General features: G+C 41.7%; 1 long non-coding RNA gene across 2 annotated transcripts in view; it reads left to right on the top strand.

Annotated features, from left to right (window-relative positions):
- The window catches only part of LOC137000278 (uncharacterized), a 65771-nt gene extending 49776 nt beyond the window's left edge, over positions 1-15995 (top strand). For both annotated transcript variants that reach the window (XR_010890571.1, XR_010890572.1), the window contains 2 exons: positions 14467-14582; positions 15231-15995. This is a non-coding gene — a long non-coding RNA (uncharacterized lncRNA). The remainder of the gene's footprint in view (positions 1-14466; positions 14583-15230) is intronic.
- Positions 15996-16977: the final 982 nt, after the last annotated feature.

Here is a 16977-nt window from a genome sequence, read left to right on the forward strand (position 1 = left end):
GAATACGGTCCACAATGGAGCAACTGATCCTTTTAATAGATTCTGATCAAAGACCGACGCGAACGGCGCGCGGCCCAAGGTATATTTGGCCTTTGCGGCCAGGGTACTCTTCTCTCTGGTAATAGAGATAACATAACTCATCGAGCGCGGCGTATGCGGCCGGCAAAACGCGCTGCGTAAACGGGCATTACAATGGACGCGGAAATTCTACTGTGATTATGCGTGCGGTATTACACGTACGTGTGTGCGGCGCAGCGGTACGAGCAACCAGTATATTGTTCTCGGCATGTTCAATGCGCGATTGATACATCTGGAATATCGAACCGCCGAAGATTCCGAGAGAACGGGAATATATCTCTGTTTTTTTATGCGTGCGAAATAGTTTTCGCGATGGAACTGATATTTGTTGCACTTAGTTAATTAAAAGTATCTGCTCGACAAGAAGATACTGTGTTGTTTATCTCGTTTATAACACAGTCGACAGTTATAAACAAAAGCAAGATAAAATCGAGATTATGTTATAATAAAAGATGAGAAATTATAGTGAAATTCAGAAAATAATTATTATAAATTAGATAAGGTATACAAATTTAATAAAAAGATTTCAAAAATAATGGAAAAGAGGGATGTATTTTATAAGGTATATCGTCGAAATTTACAGTTAAGTAATTATAACAGTAACATCTGTTTTGCTTAATCCGATTTATCAAAAGTGATGCTAATCTTTTATTGTGCAGAATCTGTCTCTCGCGCGCAGACGTTAATTGATTCTAATTAGATTCATATTTAGGGGAAAAGTGATGATGCAGTCGCTTCGAGCGTTAAACTTTCAACGTCGCTCAATTTCGAATGTAAACCGTGAATTACAAATATAGACTCGCATTTCCAAATTCTAACAATTAGTTTAATCTCAATTTTATTCAAATCGTTGTATCGATCATTGAAAAAAGATTTATCTTTTCGAAAGGTTTTCTCTATTTTGAAAACTATATGTCCCGACATTGCTTATTTATATCTAAAAATTGAACATCCAAAAGAACGATTAACGAATGATGATAAGTTTTTTGAAAGAATATTATGTTATCCAAGTTAATAAGTAGTTTTTCGACAAAGTGTTGAGAAAGCGAAGAGATTTTTTTTACACGTCTGGCTCCGCTGTACGATTACCGATGTATATAAATATTTGCGCCGGGGGTTGTGGACGAATTAGCGACCTTACTGGCGCGCCCGGGGACGTGCGCGCATTTCATCGGGAGCGGACACCCTCGGCCGAGAGCGAAAAATGGTCGCGTGGCCACGAGCGTACCTCTAATTACCGATAACAGTCGAAAAGTGAGGGGGTGCGAGAGAACGGCGGACGATGATGACGATAGGGAGCGGGAGGGGGGAGGGGGAAAGGGACAACGAAAAGGGTGCGGAAAGGTGCGGGAAGAGGAAGAGTGGTCGGCGTGCGGACTCGGGCTGGAAGAGAAATCGCGGCGCGGGAGGGTGGTTTCGATGGGCCCCATCGAAGAACCCTTCAGTTATTCTAAACAACAAAGACCCGCCGGCGCAGCCTCGGCGCTCGTATCCGCTTCCCCGGCAATCATTTACTCTTGCTGGAGGCCATCGCTCGTCACAATGGCCAAGTTATCCATCCACTCCGGCTACTTGCCCGGGAAACGACCACCGCCCCGGGCCGGCACTCGTCGTCTTCTCCATCGCCTTCCGCGTTTCCGCATCGGTGAGGCGCGTAGCGGAGAGAGCGAGAGGGAATAGACGGCGATCGGTGGGGGGAAGAGAGAGAAAGAGAGGGAAAGATCGGAAGCACACGCGCGCACACGTACTCTCGTGGCGGGCTATTTTCGTCCTTGTTCGTTACTTTGCGCGTCACTCGAGATTGCTATCGACCATTCCCGCAAACCATCCCGATCGCCTCGGCAGGCACCGCCGCCGGGAACGCCGATAGCAGAACAATCGCTCCGTTTGCTAACGAATGAATTACGCTTTGCTTCGCGATCGGGTGTATTGTATATGCTTACCGAGTAGTTCGCGACGATGCATTTCCTGAATCGTGACTTTGACCGATGGAATCGACCGGCATGACAGTCGAGGATATGAAATCTCGATTACGAATAAGGGCGCGTCTAGCTTGAACTAGCACTGATTTCTTGAACATCAAGCACAGATTCGATCGCTGATCTATGTTTTGAGAGAATTTGAAATCGAGTCCCTTCAATCGAAATTCGATTAGACGCCACTTTTACTCTACTTATTTATTCCTACATGCACTTTTAGATAACTTTTAATAAATTAATTTTGTATCTCAAAGTAAAATTAACGGAAAATAAAGTATTTTGTTAAAATTGTTTAATCTTAATTATAAAATGACGTTACGATGTACTTTTCACGCGCGACACGCGGATACCGAAGCGATCGTTACTTCACAGCAGAATATAGTGATGAGGAAAAAATGTATGCAATCGCAACCGAAGAGAACTATAACAGCATCGAGTGGCTAAGCCGATTATCCGAAGGAGACGGCAGCGAAATGTTTTTATGCGTTTAATGGAAAGATTTATTTGCGTCGGGAATGTTTTATTAAGCGCGTTTTGGCTGACGTGCGCGCCAGCTCCGGGAAATTCGACGCCAACTTCGTGACAGCTGTTCGGCGTGTTTACGCACAACACACGACTCCTACATCGCATATTCTATTTACCGCCTATTCGCGGTTGATATTAGAAACCCTACGCGCTTTCAAAGCTCATTGAGACCGGTGCGGTTACACCTCGATAAAGTCCTACGTAAAACAGAGCGCTTTCCGCGCTCCGCGCGTATGCACGCATATCGATTTTAATTTTCATGAGAAGACGGTAATTTTGCCGACGCTAATATTATTCCCGGATTATGCGTATATCGTTACATAAATCGAGGTAATAACGGGCCGCTCCGAACGCCGCATTAATTTTTACAACGTTCGGACGAAATTGCGTTAAATCAACTCTGTTTCAAACTCACGGGCTCGTAACAAGAATTTTTTTATAATTCGGCGAAACAGCGGCGGTAATCTCGACGTTTCGCAAATACGGTTCTCTACATTTCCGCGTTTGCAATTCGTCCGTGCTATCGCCGCGTTTCGTTTCATCGGCGTTATTTTATCTCGTCACGAACTACGAGCCGGTCGTGCCGGACGAACCGGGCATTTTCAAATGCGCACGAATCTATCCTCTCGAAACAATTTCCGGCATTTTCGAAGAGTTAAACGGCTTTCCTTCTCTTTCTCTTCCTCTCTCCTCCCGTTCTCCTCCCCCCACCCTCTCTCTCCGTTCCTTCCGTCTCCCTTTTTTTGCGGGGGCTAAACGCGCGCGGTTTGATGTTTTTGGAAAATTCTGCGCCGAAAGGCGCGCCATTAAGCGAATGCTAAAATGCACACCATTTACCGAATGCTAAAACACGCTTTATTCCGCCAAGGTTGCGCAAAATACGAGCGGCCTCTAAAGCTACATACACGCGGACTATTAGAGAAGCGTGACGGTGTGCGGCGTGGTTCGCTTTAGCGTGAAACTGACCTCGCTACGTACGTAGCAGACTGCCGCGGTAAACTGCACTTTAGTACGGGCAGGACGGCTTAAACGATATTGAAGCGAAATCCTGTAAGCTCTTAAAACATTTAACGTCATTATGAAACATCTGTAGAGCAGCGCTCGCAGCGTTATCGCGCGCGCGGCTGCAGTTAGTATCACTTAACCGATAATTTGTAAGCCACTTCATCGTTATCATAAAATTCGCTCGACGACCTCATCTAATAGATTTGTTGATTTTCACCGGTAATTTCCATTTGTCCATCTTCCGAAAACAACAAACAAGATTCCACTTATCGCGCGTTTCGATGTTGACATAACCTTCTGCACTCGCGCGACACGTGTACCCGTTCGCAAACTTTTATCGTTCCCGACCGCAGATCGGATATATTCGTTGTGGAAATGTTTTTATTGAAGATTCCTCGAGAAAAACAATGCATTGTGAATGCACCTTGTAAATGGTGCACAAGTGCCTGTTTTTCTTGCCGTGCGCTGTTTTTAGTCGGCATATAACAAAAGAAAGTCTTTTATTTTTGGACGATTGTTTTTTTTTCGCTTTAGCCGGAGTTAAAGTTTCATCAGCATCGGTTAATTTAATTTTTGACGTAATATAGGCACGATTGAATCAATCATTTCGCGAGCGCTAAGTACTGCTTTATCATCGGTAAAACCTTATTGTTACGAACTTTTAATTAATATTAGCGATGGAAATTGCAATGGAAATGTTCATTTTCAATCAAGATCGACGTACATAAATGCGGGCAATGTGTTTAATTAATCTCGCGAATACCGAGAAGATGATATAGCGACATAGCTGAAGTAAAAAATCCCTTTTAACGCGCGGTGCAGCATTTCGGTTGAAATCCCAGAGTTGCGAGTTGCGTGACATCCGCTCGAACGAACGTACTCCGAGCGCGAGCGATTAAAATCGAGCGTAATATCGTTACAACTGTGAGAGAATGCAATCGCCGGGCACATCGACCCCGTCATGTCCCGCGATGATCGCCGCGAAACCAATCACGCACCGCAGGTGAAACGTTCGTTCATCCCTCGTCGAAACGTGCGGACGCTCTTTAATTTTCGCGCGTTTGCATCACGCGCGCGTCACGTCGCGTCGTGTCGCGTCGCGTCGCGTCGCGTTGCACATTCAGTTTCGATTTTGACAACCCATTCAAGAAGGAGTCAAAACATATCCCGGGAGGGAGGGGCGTCATTGCCGACTTTGTCGGTCGGTGGACTTGATCGATAACGCTGCCGATGTGGTAGCTGCGACGGCGGCATTATATTCGATGATCATGTCGAACCACCGGTCGGATGACGGGCCGCGCGAAAACGCGGCCCTTCCGCGTCACCCCGGGGGCCACCCTTCATCGGTGGACCGAGCTATTAAAAGGACGAAGGATGTCCCAGAAGGGATATTGCGAGCGGCCGGGCTTTGCGCTCCGAATAGGTCGCTACCGCGGGATAGATGGATAGACGCTGTCGCACCTACCGCGGCTCTCTCGGTGGTTTTGCTTCGGTGAGCCCACATGTCGTCGTTAACGTCGAAGAGGCGAGAGCGAGGGCGAGACTCGCGCCCCGATCGACTCGTGCTAGAAATGCAACTCTCTGATAGAACAGAGTCGGCAGAGTGGATTCTCACCAGGGACGAAGCGAGTTCTGTCGGCATTTATCATCGATTAACTCGCAAACGCTCCAGATATCTTTATTTATGTGCGCAGTAACTTACTCTCGAACACGCGGGACGGGGATAAATCATTCTCTCTGAGATTTTCCAGCAGAACGGATCTTGTTAATTTACGTGTGCAGTACTTCGATATAAAAATTTATGTAATTATAAAACAGACACGGGCGCAATAAGAAGATTACATTTTTTAAACAGCTAGGAATTTTGTAAAATTTATTCTCAGCCGCTGCAAAAATATAATTGATTATTTAATGTATGATGTTAAAGTATCTAAATAGCGAGAATTATCTTTGTTGCAAATTATAACATTTTCGGAAACCTCTTTTCAGTTCTGTTTCAAAATTTTCTCTTTATAACAGAAATTTATACTATTTTAATACTTTAAATGTCAGTACTTTAAATGTCGAATGTTACACAGTATTTTATAATATCCCATACGAAATTTTATTCATTTTTACTCGTTACATTGAATTAGTTATTATATGTGTTGTGCCGTACTTGTACATCATTTAATTTACGGGATACCAATTTTTCATCCGAGTAATTAACTTTAAAATTGGATTTGTATCTCAATTTAGCCGCAATTTTATAGAAATATGTACAATAGGTAATTAGTAAAGTGGATAATTAGCGGATAAATAAGCGGTCAAAGAGAAACCGGGCAATAATAAAAAGCGTAAAATATCTTGCATGGGCGCGCACTGTTGGTCTATCGTGTAACTGGTGTGAGATTTTTCACTACGCAATGCTGTACAATAATTGTTGGACGTTGGCCAGTTTAACGCCTGAAACCAATCGTCGATAATAAAATCGCCATACAGTATTTCACGGTAAAAAATACCACTCGAGTGTTGTATCATCAACCACGCGACAATATATGGCACACACATATCGATTATATGTATATAATACTTTATTCTATAGATATAACAGTCGGACGAATACGTAACTCGTTGCAAATAATTGCCATTAGAAATTGCTACAATAATTTTTATATTTAACAGCAGATAATAATTTTAAACAATAAACAATTTCCTGCACAGAAGTTTTTCGAAATTATATGTATAAAAAAAAGTTACTTGGGGTAATAATAAAATGTTAAATAATTTTTGAAAATAGAATAAATCTTGCTCGTGGATTATCGTATTAATAACGATCACGATGGAATTTTGTTTGTAAAGTGCGCTCGGAAAGTTCGCGACAAAATGCGTTTTATTTTTCAACCACGGCAACACAACTTCGTGCCTGATTCGAGCATGCACGAGGGTGGTAGAATCCGCTCGTTGATGGCTCCGGATCTTCCTCCGAGAAACGGGATCGGAATAAAGTACGGGAAGGTATCGAGGTGGCGGCTAAAGGCGCGGCAGAACGAACGAGAATGCGACGTATCCGTCGTATCGGGCCTATTTATGGCGCTACTTGTCACCGCAGTGGCTTTCGTCGCCGTGAAATTTCGCCGGCTATGGTTCCGTTCGAAACGAGAAGTCGCTGGCGAGAAAAAAAAAGACGGCTACATTCGGCGTGAAATCTAGAGAGAAGGGCGGATAAAAAAATTGATGCGAAGATAAAGGGGTCAATACTGAGAAGAAAATCGCGATGAAAATATTATACGTTTGCGCAACTGTATGGAATTACAGTAGGGACGGTAGGTTTCAATGCTATCTCTATTTATGTCGGCTCTCCATCGGAATCGTTCGGATTAGTTTCAATCTCGAATATCACGTTACACATAATTATCTCGAAAATAGTTTTAGACATCTAGTTTATGGGAAGTGCGATAATACTTGCGCGATATCACTAAAGATGCAAAGTTAGAAAAGTTAGTGGCATTTAAGAGGAATTCAATTCAATTAAAGAAATATTTAATACTAAAGAAATGCAAAACTTGTAATAAATATTGAATCTTTCCACAAGGTGTTGTTTTCAAGGAAATATTTCATATTGTCAATCTAAAAGGTTGGAGAAATATTTATGAGAAGATGTTTCTCTGAAGAAATGCATTATATTGTTGATAAAAAGAAGATCGTGTTGCTTCCGACAAAATAATTTATACTAATATTTTTTATTAATCTGTTGGTTTGATAATACCGGGAAGCAGCAGAATATTCTGAAACTAACAGCTATTGCTTCATCTCTGTCGCGAACCCGCACACCCATCCTATTCCAATGCAGATTCTACTTGTCACCCTGACAACGCATGTCCGAGAGGAATCGCTTGAAAAATGCCCTTTTCCTCGGAGAAGGTAGAGTCGCAGTGTCGGATCGGCTGGACAGATCTACGTACACAGACGAGGAGGATGAGAAGGTGCGGAAAAGAGGACAACGAGGAGGCGGAGGAACGCGGTTCGCATCTCGGCAGCGACACTAGCAGCCACCCCACAGATACCGTCGAGCTGTTGGACAAGCTGTAGCCTTCACAACCGAATTAGAATGAATCGACCCTCGCCCGCTCTCCCTCGGCCTTCTCCTTCTCGTCAGCGTCCTCCTTCTCCGTCCCCGTCTTCTTGTTTATATTCTTCTCACGCTTCTCGGGCTCGCATTCTCCCTCTTTCTCCCCCTCCTCCGCCTTCCGTCTTCTTTCGTGTGACACCCTTCTCGCTCCCGTCCTTTTTTCCCTTTCTTTCTCTCTTCCGCTGTTGCGGATTTTCCTTTCCTCAACTACCCACCGCGCCGCCGCCGCCGCCGTCGCCGCCTTTCGCGAGATGTTCCTCTGGCGGCAACGGATGCCTCTCGATTCTTCCCGTATAGTCGCTGAAACGTTTCGCCATTGCCCACGCATAAAACCCCCGTGCCTCCTTCGAGACTGTGCTCCTTCTCCCGCTTCCGTCCTTCGGGCCGCCGTTTCACCGCCCTTCATTGAATCTCACCGGCGCGCTAACCCCCGCCGGCGCGGTCGCTGCTTCTCTCTCTCTCTCTCTCTCTCTCTCACTCTTTGCCGTCTCCCTCTTCCCCTCCTGTCTCCGCGTCGCACCGCGACTCGTCGTCCAGATGCCCTGAATATCTTCCTTCAGCCGAGTTATATAAAGTTTTTACGATTTTTCGAGCTCTGCCTCTCGAGAGTCGCCTCCTCTCACACTCCATCTCTCTTTTCGTCCCTCGCGACCCGCGCGGCGCGCGCGACCCGGGGGATAATCCCGTGTATCTTTCGGATAAGAGACCTATAAATTTGTTTGCCCTGTCACCCACCCCGTTGCCCCCCTACCCTCCCCCCATGAATCCCCCATCCCCCCACGCGCGCATTAAGGCGGCAAGCTCCAATCTGTCGGTTTACCGCCGATATGGCTCCTGCGACGGATTCGCTCCAGAAGGACTCCTATTCCCGTTACCGCGCGGAAATGGCGAGCACGAGGATGGGGCGGCAGCGGCGGGGCGAGGGGAAGCAGGGATGAAAGACGACGAAAGGGGAAATCGTGCGACGAGGTTTCGTCTACCGCTCCGTGGGTGTATCCTTCGGCTTTACCGGGATTCTTATGAATTTCGCCGGGTCCCCGCCATCTTGCCGGGATCACGCTCGCCACCGCCGCCGCGCCGTTGGTCGCGTCTTCTTATTGAACTTTGAAATAACGTGACCCCCGCGCGCGCACATCAGCATTTACATTGAATTCCCGGCAGGAAATAGTTGTTGGATTACCCGGCGCCGCTCGCTCACGGCTCGCTGCCCGTGTATTCGTAATAATTCATAAATATGCTATTGGCTGGAGATGCATGATATCTCTTTCTACGTCGGCATTTCTATAGCATATTGATCTTTCTCAGTTTATAATTTAGTAATAAAAGTAGACGATAAATAGACAATTGCAGCTACGCAATTTTCGCAATTTTTAATTCTTAGTAAAGGAAGATGGCTATAATTCATTTATGATATCATAATTAGTGTTCCAAAGTCACGTAACACGACAATTTTGAAGATATCATTGATACACAAGATGGAAAAGTGAAAAAATTTACTATAAATTGTTTTTATAATTACAAAGACAAGTATAAAGGTAGTAACATTTGCAGTATTTGAATACTAAAGTTATTTATCTTTGAAATAGAAGAGATTAAAGCCTGTCAATAGAACGAGGGAAACTACACGATATAAGTGTGCCTTTTACATTGATTAATGTTGAAAAGTCGCGATAAAAATTGTTTTTTTTTTCCCCGAACGCATATCAATTTGTCATCAATACGCTGGCTAATTGTACGTTCAGGCATCGAAATCTCAATGCACATTCGTTTTCCCGCGATGCACTGTTAGCAGCACGCTGCACCAATTTCAGCTCCACTTCATTAACGCGGATCTCTAGAGACTCTAGAGATGAGCCGTGCTAAACGACCTCATTAGCAAACGTGGCAAATGCGTTTGCTACTTCATTCGCGATTTTCCGTGATAGTGAGCCCTTGTTACTTGTAACTCCATGAAACTCTCCTGCTCTTTGATCGTCAAAGACGACCGCTTCTTAAGATATCCCATGCAGCAGATGTAAACTTTCGCATAATGAACGGTGTAATATCGAAAAGCCGATTATAAGTTGAAAAAGATTGTTTTTGGTATTTGAAAAAATTGAATATTTTAATAAAAAAATAAATTGTGAATTTTAAACACATGTTTTTTTAACTCTTTTAACTTCGGAGACATTGTTTCTAAGTAATGCAATAATGGTTCAAAATAACGAAACGTTGGAAACATGGTCCAAATTTTACATGACAAAGAATTTTATATTTATTAAGAATTTTATTTTTATATATTTTGAGAAAAGTGTGTTTATACACGTAGCCTAAAAGCTCCATATTCGTTTGTGTTTGGAAATATTGAGGACAGATAAAAACGCTGTCCAATCAGCGAGAATCTATTTCATGTTTGTAGCAGAAGTTTGCGTGAATGTATGCGATGGTCCTGTGATTCTCTTGATATTTGAATGATTTTTATTTATCCCTGATAAAAAAAATATTAAAAGAATATTTCAGAATTTATGGATATGTATGTTTATACATTTTATTCATGTGTGGGACATACAATTTTTTGTTGTACATTTTGCTTTACGTCTATACTCTGAATTGAAATTTTTAATAAACATTTATACATATATATTATTTGCATAGTATTATTAAACGAATGATTTTTAATGTAAATAATGTTACATTTTTATTGCTAACGTTTAGCAACGCGTTTAGCAACGCGTTCAATATTAAAAACGCGTAAAATTGAATAGATATCAATTTTCTGTATATGATTTATAAAATTAATCATATAATGGCATGTTATATTTAACAAATCTATAATATTTAGAAAAGTAATTTCAAGTTTCCATTATTGTCTGTGTTTAATAATTTGCCGACTAACGAAAAGTCTAGGAATTACGTTTGGGGTGAATGAGGGATGGTATCTTTAGAGTGGAGGCAGCACCAACCGCAGCCTTGCGCTTCGGCTGACTGCAGATGGTAATCGAAAGTTTGCCTTACCATCATAAAGTACAGCTGTGTTACGTTACTGGAACTAGAGAAATCAAGAATGACCATCCCAACATTTCTCGTGAAATGCTTAATGATTATTATTTAATTGATTTATTTGATCAGAGTTTTGCAAAATATATATGTTACAAATATAAATTAAAAGTAGATAGAATATACTTTATACAGTATATAACAATATATATATAAATATATATATATATTTATAAACAACATATAATAATTTATTTGATGCACTTGTGGGCTTCTGATCCACAATTTGTGAATTTGGCACGGATATGTGATAAAAGTGATAAAATGTTTTTTATCGACAATATAAAAAAATTAATATGGCTACGCAGTTTTAACCCTAAAATAAATGCAGATAGTAGTATTGAACAGGGGTTGATAAGCATCCTATACAGAAGAATGCCGATATGAAACCTGCAGACTTCTCTTTATACACAATAAACTCGCGGGCAATGTTACCATTTATAGCGAAGATCGTTTCCTTCAACAGTGCAATATAAAATCGTCTGTAACTAAATATATTTTCTATCTCACCCACTACTGGTAATATTTATATTATTACTTATAATAATTGCCATTTCCTAGCTGCGGTTTTTATTCGATTGGGTTATGTAATAATATAAATTAAATTACAAATTATATAAGTAGCGGTATTTGTTATATTTTTAATATACCTTAATGCATTTATTGATTTAAAGTTACTGAATAAATGAAATAGAAATATTATTTGAAACACACAATCAGATTGATATTAATAAAATATAGTAATTTAAATGAGTAATATTGAATATGATAGATAATAAAATATTATAATTTATTTTGAAATTGCTCATTTCGAAATTATTAATTTTATATCTTATTATTTGCTGAAAAGTGATTATTTGATTTATATACAAACAAAAAATATTTTATCATAAAATTATAAAATAAAGAATCCAACATCTGATATTATAGCTGGTAGAATTATTATTGGTTAGAGTTATTATTGGCCGCTAACAGCAATAATCCAATATCGATTTTGTCAGCAACGATTGGTTTTATCTACAATTTTATATTTTTCTTTTTGCAGATATTTAATATCTACCGCACACAAAGTTTAATACAACTTGTCTGCAATTAAAAAAAAAACAAGACATTATTTTCATTAAAATTAAAATATTAATTAAAATTAGCCATACAAGCCATAAAGATAGAAAATTAAAAAATTACAGAGTTTTATACATAGTTTAAGTAAATCAACAATTAGAAATTATCACAATTAACACTGTTTTTGATTAAAAAACTTTTTAAGCGTGGCATATCCGAACATAATTTTTCGGGTTAAAAGCACACTAAAGAAGAAAAGACTCCGTATAAAAGATGAAGATTTCAGAGAAGTTTATGTACACTCTCAACTGACATGGCCACCCTCTTCGTATTCGACGCGGTCGCGTGCGCGGGATCCTCTTGAAAGGGTTCTTCTTGGTGCAAAGCCGAGAATCTCCGATATAAATGTCAAGTTCGTCTTTCGGCTTTCCATCCCCGCGTTCTCCCTTCGCCCCGTCTCACTTTTCGTCACCGAGGGAGGAACTGTCTCTTTCGTTATCCCTCGACGCGACACTCTATCTCTTCTTCCACTCACTCTCCTCCTCCTCCTCTTCTATCCTCCCTCTTGTCCCGCATTTTCGAATCTTTTCTTGTCTCCCAACCACCCTCTCTCCTCGATCTTCCAGCTACCTCGAAATTTCGACTCCTCTTGAGTCTCTTTCGAGCACACCTATATTCATTCCCATCGTTCTAAAGTCCCCCCCCGTTGATCTTTCTCTCCCTCGTGTTGTCGTCCATTCCTCGCCCTCCCGCCGACCTCTCTTTCTCCCTTTCCGCCGGCTCTCGCCGGCGCGAAACAACAAACGAAGTACAAGAGGAGAAACATCGCCCCGGCCCGGGCGTAATCGCGCCGATCTTCGCCCAGGAAGTGAGAAGGCAATTTGGGCGAACCGCACACCACCGGCCGGGGGAAGGTCCAGCGGATAACGAACGGCCCTGCGGGAGGTAATTAACGGTGTTTTCCATCCCCCGGAGTAATGTTCCTCGTTACGACGGTTCCCGCTCGTAGAGCACAGGGCGGTCAGAGAGAGCGGAGAACTTTGCAGCAAGGAGGCGGGCTTTCTTGAACCGCGCGTACGATGAATCCTGCGACGACGATCGAAACGGACGTGTGTTCTTGCAGCGCGATTGGTAAAGCGTCGCTTAATCATGCATAACAGCTCTGTTTAGAATTGCTTTCATTTTATATATGCATAACAGTTAGTGTAAAATTACAACTATTGTAATGGAGAATTTTGGGGGCAACTATTGCGGATGTAAATTTCCACACGTACATATGTAAATTTACGCTTGCGGGTGAAATTAATTTCTGGTGTTGTAATGAAGTGCACGGGTAAATGTATAGTTAGTTTATATATGTATAAACAAGTAAACATACATATATGTTTACTTGTGCAATCCGCTTTATCACAACACTAGAAATTAATTTTATTTGCAGGCAATTAATTTACATACATGTGGAAATTTACGTTTATAATAGTTGGTCCAAAAATTACTTGCTACAATAGTGATAATTTTACACTATTTTTATCTAAAGTGCGTAGAAAAATAAAAACTAATATTTAGTCGATAATACGTAGATTTAATCTTTTCTAGAAGAAATTTATATAAAAGAAACTTTATGTGGCTCATTATATAGTACTCGCCGCTTATTGTTTTCACTGTTAATTGAGAGCAAACAGAATAATTAGTTTCACAAAATAAGTTACCAACGAAAATTATGCGAGAGCCCGAAGAAGCAATAAAATTTCTAAGATATCGATACGATTGAAGAAAGAATTTTATCCTTGTAAAGTAAGCTTCGTTCAATTTGTGAATAGTACAGCACGAAACTAATTATGCTATTTATTTTCAATTACCACTAGAAACGATAGTATGAAAAATTTTGTTTACGAGCATATCTATATATAACCTAACCTATGTTTTCGCACACTCGCCATCGTTTTAATACGAGCTTAAAGATATCGTCATCATTATCTAGGTGCGCCCTTCGTCCTTTTGTCTGTGAATGTATCTTATCTAAAGTATGCCTTAGTGAGTAAAGATTCAGCCGCGCGTAGGGCTCAGTTCCCAGCGCTTGATCCCGACGAAAGTATCCGCGGATCTCACGCGAGCAGGGGCGTCTTATTGTTAACGCACTCTCGTACAGCCGAAGATTTTCTCGGGGCCGCCCTTACCACCTTCGTCCGAGACGAACGGAGGATCGCTGCGGGTTAGAAGGAACGCGGTTATACACGAACGTGCCGCGCCGCACACGTGCGCGCACTTACGCGTCCACGTACGTACATAAACGCATACACACGCGCACGACACGCCTATGTATAACGCGGCGACTGCGGCGGAACGCGGCCAGAGAGTTGCCTCGCACCAGTAAATAATGCAGGCCGGGGTAATGGCGCTATCTCTGCGCATCTTTTATTAAACGTTCGCTTCGCCGCCCTTCCTCCCCGCGAGACCCTTCTCCCCCTCCCCCTCCAGCCCCCTGCTCCATGCAACCGCCTTTACCCTCCCGCCGACACCGTCCTACTCTCCGCGTGCCACCCACCTATTCCCGCCCTGAACACGCTCGCTGGCACGGCCGGGTTACCGCCACCCTGACTGCTCTCTTCTTGGCGAACCTAAAACAGAAGCGGCGCGAGGATTTGACCGATCTGTACTTCATTGTTCCAGGGGACGAGCCCTGCCCGGGACCGTTGACGGCGCTCTTCTCGGAGACCCCGACACCGTACCGATGCACTCCGGGCCGGTATTAGCGCCAAACTGGTTTACCTCTCCGATTTTCAAAGGTGAGTCCTTATTAAAGCGAGATAATTGTCGGCATTCAATTAACCGTTAGATCATCTGATTTAGTAAAAGGCTCTTGTGGCTTTCCGACATTTTTCGTCTTTTTGTAGTCGTAAAATCGTACTAAATGTAATTAATCTAAATTTTACATATCAAATGAGATTTAAATTCTCGAATAATGTCGGTTTTGTGCACTATTTAAAATCAGCTTGCTGAAATAAAAATGATTAATTTCAGTAAATGCGATTCGTAGAATTTTTGAATTACAATGAAAATAACAGGTCAAAGTATGCACAGTTTTTTCACGAAAGAGAAATATTATAGTATCTGTTTTTATGTAATATTTTTCAAGTATTTATGCATACCGCGCATTTGAGCGAATTGCAAAATTATTTTTTACTTACATACTTGATAAATTTTGCGAGCTTGAACATAATCAAGCGACACTGGATACGTTCGATAATGACAAAATTATTAAACTTTAATGAATATCATTTTACATTTTAACCAAATCGCTGAAATTTAATCGCTCGTGGAGACAGTGAAGGTTGGTATCCGATTTGGTGCGCAATCCATTCGAGCGTGGAAGCCCGGAGGGTTGCGCTACCGATTTTCGTGACGGTGCTGATTTCAATTAGCATTATTATTAGGGCCGCATCGTCGACAAGGAACGCTGGATGTTGTCGACGTCGTCGCCGTCGTCGCCGCCACCGTTCTTGTCGTCCTTCTCGTCCACATAGCCATCCGCAAGTTCGTCTGAACGCGCAGGTCTCCCGCGCGCACACACACGTACGCGCGCAGGGACCACCCCGAGCGACTGACGCTTTGCTAGGGGGTGTTTGAAAGCGGTGAAATCAATGCCTCTGTTTGCACTGTTGAGGTCGAACCGAATTCCGTTCCTGCCTGCACCTATACACTTACGCATCGGCGTCGCACGTGCTGACGAATACGCGCGCAACACACGCTTGTCTACTCCCGGCCAAATAAAGCAGACTGTGTGTACGTCGGCGTACTCGTACGCACGCGACGAGTTAATTATCATAATCACTTATTGGACTTGTACTCGTTAAGAGTGCTCGTAACGGTAACAATTGATTGAGCAACTCTAAATAGTAATTCTCTGTTTCTGTTCGTTTCATAGATGATCCTAGATATAACATAATAGATAATAAAGTAAAGTTTAGGTAATGCTTTGCACTAATTAATATTGATATACGCAAGCGTTTTTCTTTCTTTGATAAATAAAGCTGAAAGTTATAAAATTGTCATTTGTTACATTCTTGTTATATTGCGCATTTGTTATTTTTAGAGAATCACAGATTTTTAAAGAATTTCGAATAAATTTTTTCTCAGAGATACCTTTTGAAAAACTTGATCAAGCGCAATATGTTTTCACAACTTCTTAATTATTATTTTGGCGAATAAAGTTGAAGTGAAAAGCGTATTAAGGTCTATCTTTAGGCTCTATTTAGTTCCGACGAAGGCGAACCGATGCGTCGATCGAGAGAAACTAACGATGCGCGAAACGACGCGAGTTGGTGAGCTTATAATCGTCGATCTCCCCTGGCGCGCATACATACGTTGTAACAGTAATACCTAGGACAATCGAGACGTTCCGGTGGCAGAAAACAGAATGACAGAGATTGAACAAGGAAAGAGAGAAGCGCGGACGTGAAAGATAACGGCTCACGGCCAATCGATCGATCCGCTGAAGCTTTTGTTCGTCTACGGGGCCTGCTATCCGATTTAACTACGGATACTTGGTGGAAGGAGGCGTATCGAGAGGCGTATTCCAGTAAGAAGTAGCTTTTATCTCCCGGTTAAGCTAAAGTGCATGAACATCGCGTGAAAATGGAAAGAGAGAGAAGATTCTTAAATGCATATTTGGTAGATGTGTCTGCACAATATTAGATAAAAATTGTTATTTATATAAAAGATAATTATTTTATTAAAAATAGGTTACTCCAAATTGATTCAGAAACTCAGAGTTGAAAGATGCGGACTTTTATTGTTTGTGAAAAGTATGAAATATTGTTAAGCTTGTAAAATTGTAAGATTTGAGATTTACTTGAAAAATACTCAATATTACAGAATGTCATGTAAAGACATATTTAATCAAGTAGAGCCGTAAAAATATAAAAAATTACTAAGAATTAGTTATTTTAATTGGTAAAACTACGAGATCTGATTAAAAAATGGCAATATGTAATTTTGGTTTATCGAAAATAATTTAATTGGACTGGATACTCGCCGCACCCGCTTTGCGAGTGTCAGTTAGCAATCCGGCGTCTAAAAAAAAATTGGAATTAATCCCGCGCGATAATATTACTCGCTTTGACGAGGGGAGGCGAAATGTATAGAGAAATACCGCAGAGCGTAATGCGCGATTAAACGCTC

The sequence above is a fragment of the Linepithema humile genome, chromosome 5, assembly GCF_040581485.1.
Source record: "Linepithema humile isolate Giens D197 chromosome 5, Lhum_UNIL_v1.0, whole genome shotgun sequence".
NCBI lineage: Eukaryota > Metazoa > Arthropoda > Insecta > Hymenoptera > Formicidae > Linepithema > Linepithema humile.